Here is a 6,401-nt window from a genome sequence, read left to right as displayed (position 1 = left end):
CACACTTTGGTCTTCCTTCTTCTTGAGTTTCATGTGTTTTGCAAATTGTATCTTGGGTATTCTGAGCTTCTGGGCTAATATCCACTTATCGGTGAGGCACATTTTTTTAATCCAATCACTTCAAAGGTAGAAGCTGGAGGATCTCTCAGTTAGAGGCCAGTTTGTTTTACAGAGTGAGTTCTAGGATATCCAGAGTTACACAGAGAAATGCTGTTTGAGAAACAGAGAGCAAGGTGGATGAAGAGATTAGAGGAAAGAGGAAAAATTTGGTATAGGGTGGGGAGGCAAATACACACACACTCACAGATAAGTAGAGAGGGGGACAGAGGGAGAGAGGGAGGAAAGGAGAGAGGGAGAGGGAGAGGGAGGGGCAGGGGGAGGGGGAGAGGGAGGAGAGGGAGGGAGGAAGGGAGGGAAAGAGAGAGAGAGAGAGAGAGAGAGAGAGAGAGAGAGAGAGAGAGAGAGAGAGAGAGAGAGAGAGAGAGAGAGAATATAAATGAATATTTAGCCTGGTGATGAAGGAGCAAACTAAAGCAGACACTGAAATAAAATGACCATGTACTAGAACCCAGAGTCACACAGTCATCCAGGAGGGTATATTTCTACTTTTGTGCAATCTTCTCCATTCAAATTCATCAGATATGTAAAGCTATTGTGTGTCTGACAATCAAGTGAAATGCAGGTCTTTCCCCAGTATAAACCAAACCCATGAACCAGGAGATGGAATTCTTCTTAGATCTCATGGACATGTTTAATGTACACAAAAGTTTATATTCAGAAATAGTCCCAGAATGGTACATACAATTCAGGCTTGATTGGAAAACATTAGGGAGTAGAAAAAGTGGGGATGGCTTTGAGGTGGTGTGAGCTGGAGCTGAGTTGGTGATGAGGCAATATCTTGTTGCTAGCTCAGTGTTGTTTGTCACTTCTGAGTAAGGTCATATTTTATAATGAAATTCTTTTTCTCCAAAGGATTTTGCTATTTGCTTCCTACCCACATACAATGAATAAAGCCACGTTATTTCACATTGACACAAATGTAAAAATCACCTTGCTTGCTGAAGTGAGTGTTGGGATCTCAGCTAATAGTATCCTCTTTTTTGCCCACATCTGCAAGCGCCTTGGTGAAAAGAGACCTAAGTCCATTGATCTCTACATTGCTTTCTTCTCCCTAACCCACCTAATGCTGCTTGTCACTATGGGAGTCATAGCTGTGGACATGTTTATGTCTCAGGGGAGATGAGATTCTACCTCATGCCAATCCCTTATCTATTTGCCCAGGTTTCTGAGGGCCCTCACCCTTTGTGCTACCTGTCTTCTGGATGTCCTTTGGACCATCACACTTAGTTCTAGAAAATCCAGTTTAATAAAGTTTAAATATAAATACCCCCATCACATTCCAGGTATCTTTATTTTCTTCAGTGTTCTCTATATGTCTTTCAGCAGTCACTTCTTAGTATCAATGACTGTGACCCCCAATTTGACCTCAGAGGATTTTATGTATGTTACTCAGTCTGCTTACTTCTGCCCATGAGTTACTCCAGAGAAAGCATATTTTCAACACCAGTAGCCATCAGGGAAGCCATTCTTATTGGTCTCATCGTTCTGTACAGTGGGTACATGGTAGCTCTCCTATGGAGGCACAAGAAGCAGGCCCGGCATCTTCACAGCATCAGCCTTTCTTCAAAAGCATTCCCAGTGCAAAAGGCCACAAGGACCATCCTGATGCTCATGAGCTTCTTTGTGGTTCTCTACATTTTGAACATTGTTATCTTCCACTTGAGGATAAAGTTCAAGTATGGCTCAATATTCTACTTTGTCCAAATTATTGTGTCCCATAACTATGCCACAGTCAGCCCTTTTGTGTTCATTTGCACTGAAAAGCATATAATTAAGTTTTTGAGGTCAATGTGTGGCAGAATAGTAAATATTTGATTATTCAGTGATGGGTATGGACTGTGAATATAATCCAATATGTTGTCATCAGAACTATGGATCATGGCATAGTGGGAACATTCTGTGGCTTAAATTGATAATATTAATTTTTCCTGTTAAATCTGTTTGCACCCTCTGTGAATGATAATTATATAAAAGATGATTAAACCGAATACACCCTCAGATATGACATCAGATTTCTATCTCTCAGTGCATTTTCAAAGGATATCCATGAGACAGTTCTCATTTGTCTTAGGTTTCACATTATTTTTAAGTTCTGAACAAGAATATATATTTAAGATTTAACAGTGTTTGTTTATATTAGTGTGTGTGTGTGTGTGTGTGTGTGTGTGTGTGTATCTGTGCCTGTGTCTGTGCCTGTGTGTGTATCTGTGTGTGTACTTGAGTGCAGGTGCTAATGGAGGATAGAGGTTAGGTACTCTGGAACTCCCTCAATAGGAACTTATGGCCCACACAATGTGTGTGTTGTAGACCTTCAGTTTTCCAAGGTCAGGATGCTTAACCACCTAGCCATCTCTCTGGCACATTCCATGACTTTATCTATGTGACAGCCATGATGTTTCCAATAATTAATTTGCCTCAGCTGTTAATATTTGGAAAAATATGTAAGGAAACATTATTTTGAGAGCCATTGATCACATTATCCAGAAACTGCATGTACATATATAGCCAGAACTATATCCGGCAAACCATACTGTCATTTGCACAATGATGCTGTGATAGACAAATTTAAATTCATGAGAGGAACGAATAGTGAATGTTTGGTGATGTCAGAATATAGGATCAGATCACAGTCTCCCCAGGCTTAGACTTAGCCCTCCAGGAACACTTTGAACATGGACCCTGCCAGAGAGACAAAAACACAGTGAACTACAAAGTACAGATTTTAGAGGAGTCAAATTGATAGAGATGAGTACTTTACATGGGGTCAAATCATCCAAGTTTGAATAGTAAATTGGTAATAGATAATTACTTACCCATAGTATCAATAAACATCAATAAACGTCATGAGGACTATTGGCTTGTAACATGCCTGCATACTTGAGATTAAACCAATACTCCCCAGAGCACACTTCATGCAGGGGAACCAAAACTCACACACTTCACACAGCTGAACATTCTCAGAGAGAAATGCACTTTACAATGATGAACATATCCAGAGACACACTTCACACCATAAAACTGTTATCTGTCACTCAAAGTGAGGAAATTTTACCTACATGCACACCATCACACCTAGAATCTAGTAATTTTAGTTCTGAAACTTACATATACTCTAAAGAAATAACTGAAAACTGATTGGAGGAAAGAGATAGATTGGTGAATATCTGTTATGTGTTTTGTCTTCTCTTGACAAAGCCTCAAACAGGCTGCATGTCAACAAAAGGAATGCATTTAACTAGGTGACCTGAGGGAACACTTAAAATATCAAGAATGAAGGATGAAGAAGAAACAACACTACTGCAAGTTGTGTAAAGCACATGAGCAGTATTGGGCCTGCTGGCTCAGGTCAGTAACCCTGATGTTAAAAGAGCAGGATAGTGAGTTCAAGGTCAGCACGAGCTACAGAACTGAGTCTACATTACTACACAAGAGCCACAAACAAAATATAAGAATAAGGATAAGGATAAGGATAAGGATAAGGATAAGGATAAGGATAAGGATAAGGATAAGGATAAGAATAAGAATAAGAATGTTTCTAAAAATCCCTAAATAGGCTTGATGTTGGTGGCACATATATTTAATCCTAGAACTCAAGAGGTATAGTCAGGGGAAATCTCTGAGTTGGAGGCTAGCCTGATCTACAGATTGATTTCCAGGACAGCCAGGAATATATAGAGAAACTCTATCTCAGAAAAGAAGAATCTATATCTATATCTATGTATATTATGTCTATATCTATATCTGCACACACACACACACACACACACACACACACACACACACACACACGTACAAACCAAACCAAGCCAAACTAAACCAAAGAAAAAATCTCCAAATAAACACATGGAAAGTATGCACAGAAAAGGATTAACCTGCCTTCTTATTACTGGGTGAATAGCATAAAACCTACAGTGAGATGCCACAATGAAGCATCAGAACAGCAGCAGCGCTGACTCTCAGAGGGAATGGCAAACACTCAGAGCTTTGGCCTGGGGTGGGGGAGTATATGTAGGTTTCTCATTCATAATACCAGGGAGAATACTCCAAGAGCCAAAGACAACTCGTGGCAGCTTCCACAATCCTTCATCCTAATGCAGAGAAGGTAAAAATTATGAAATGGGTAAAGATCAAATACATCTGAGATTAGGAATGAGCAAAGTCTTGGCTGACTATATGATGTGACTTTTTCGTTCCTCTAGTAGATGTGTCATGGGATAAGTAAAAGTTGATCAGCTTCTCCTACCCCAAGTATGCTCTTATCTAGGAGAAAATACAGTAAAACCAAAAAACAGACAAAATTTTCCAGTAGGGATGCCATTTGTGTGGGCCTTCCCATAGACTGTTATCAAATACAGACCTTAAAGTTACAGTCTGCAGAGGTGGGTTAAAGACACCAGAAACACAAGAGTGTTCAGATCTCCATATGCAAAGCATACTGCTCTGCCACATCCATCTTGGTAAGTGCCCTGCACACAAGTGAAGAATCAGGTCATCAGGTCCCAGGAAGGCTGTGGGAGAAGAAACTCTGGGGCTGCAGGGAAATTTTCAGCATCTGCAGAGAAGATGCTGAGCTCTGACTGCCCCTCAGCACAGTGGACTATGCTTTGTAAAATGGGGGTTTTCATTAAAGGACATTAATTTTGTAACTTAGAATCTCCAAATTATATAGCATTAATTTTAGGCCTATATTTCTTTTTTTGAATTTAGTGATTTATTTTGACTAGCAGTGTAGGCATTTTGTGTTACATATGTGTACTTTTACAAACATATCATCCTAGAATTGATGCTTCCATTTGAATTTTAAATTACAAATCTTGTTTGGATCTGTGAATGTCATATGACAAATACAAGAAGTATATGTGACTTCTATAGGTTGAGTACTTTAAATTATTTCAGGATCTTTAGAGGCGTCGACCCCCAATCTCATATTTTAGAGGGTATGCTCCCACTGCTACAAAGTATCTACCGGTATTCCTAGTTTCCTAATTCCTAATTTCCTAATTCCTAATTTCCTAATTACTTCTTTGTCTCCCAATTCACTCTCAGAGGTTACAAACTGGTGTTGTTTGTCCTTGCCCATACTTTATAAGTTAAGAAATGTCAGCAGAGGAACTACGAGAACGAGGAAGCAGACGATGAACCAATGGATACACTGTGGGTGTGGTGTCCTCCCTGGACCCTGAGGCACCAGGAACTGATAAGTTCCTGAGCTTGGGAGAAACAATCTTTGTGTCCTGTTAATTGAAATAAATATCCCTTCCAGTTCCTCTGCTGGTGTAACTGCATGACCTCCCTTCCTTGCAGGAGCTTGGGGCATGCTGTCTCATTCCTGTCCTTTGCTCTAGTTGGCAGTCATATTTGTTTAAAACTGCACATGTTTTTAAAATAAAAGAATTATTTTTTAATTTTATTTATTTATTCACTTTAAACCCCAATATCCTCCAAGTACCGTCTCACACAAGTCTTCAAACCATTCCCCTCTCCCTTTCTCTTTTGGCAAGGGGATTGCCCACTGGTTATCATTCCCCCAAACATAGAACATCAAGTCTTTGTAGGACTAGGCATATCCTCTCCCATTTCCGCCTGAGAAGGAGGTCCAGTTAGGGGAACATGATTCACAGGACACAGGGACAGCAGCTATTCTAATTCTTGGGGGACCCGCATGAAGACCAAGCATCACATTTACTATGTACTTACAGGAGCCCTAGGTCCAGCCTGTGCTGGTTCTTTGGTTTGAGTTTGAGTCTCTGGAAGTAGCAAAGTGTCTTCAATGACTCTGTTGCTCTTTCTCTGTAGTTCCTGTCCTCTTCTGTCTCCTCAGTCCTCTATCCAACTTTTCCATAAGACTCCCCAAGCTCCATTCATTTTCTGGCTGTATATCTCTGCATCCCTTTCCACTGGCTGTGAGATTGCTCTTTGATTGGTGGTTTAGTCTTTGTGAGTACTCTGGGATCTAGGTTAGTTGACCCTATTGGTCTTTAGGCGCATTGGAACCTCTCAGAGAACAGGTATGCTACATTCCTGTCTAGAAGAAAAACAGAGTATCATTAACGGTGTCAAGGATTGCTTCTTGCCAATGGGGTGGGTCTCAATTTGGATCAGTCATTGATTGATCATTCCATCATCCTTCTCTGCTCTTTCTTTGTCCCTGAACATCTTGTAGGTTGGACATAATATGGGTAGAAAATTTTGTGGGTGGGTTGGTGTCCTTAGCCCTCCACTACTGTTCTTGGCTACAGGAAATAGTCACTTTTGGACCCATATACCCTAGTGATAGGAGT

General features: G+C 40.4%; 1 pseudogene; it reads left to right on the top strand.

Moving 5' to 3' along the window:
- The first annotated feature begins 982 nt into the window (after positions 1–982).
- On the top strand, positions 983–1,935 carry LOC147003903 (vomeronasal type-1 receptor 44-like; annotated as a pseudogene).
- The last annotated feature ends 4,466 nt before the right edge of the window (positions 1,936–6,401 follow it).

Source organism: Mus caroli, unplaced genomic scaffold, assembly GCF_978045245.1.
Source record: "Mus caroli unplaced genomic scaffold, Mus_caroli_1 scaffold_7, whole genome shotgun sequence".
Classification (NCBI taxonomy): Eukaryota; Metazoa; Chordata; class Mammalia; order Rodentia; family Muridae; genus Mus; species Mus caroli.
The sequence above is the reverse complement of the archived record's forward strand: the minus strand, read 5'-3'. Positions and strand labels throughout refer to the sequence as shown.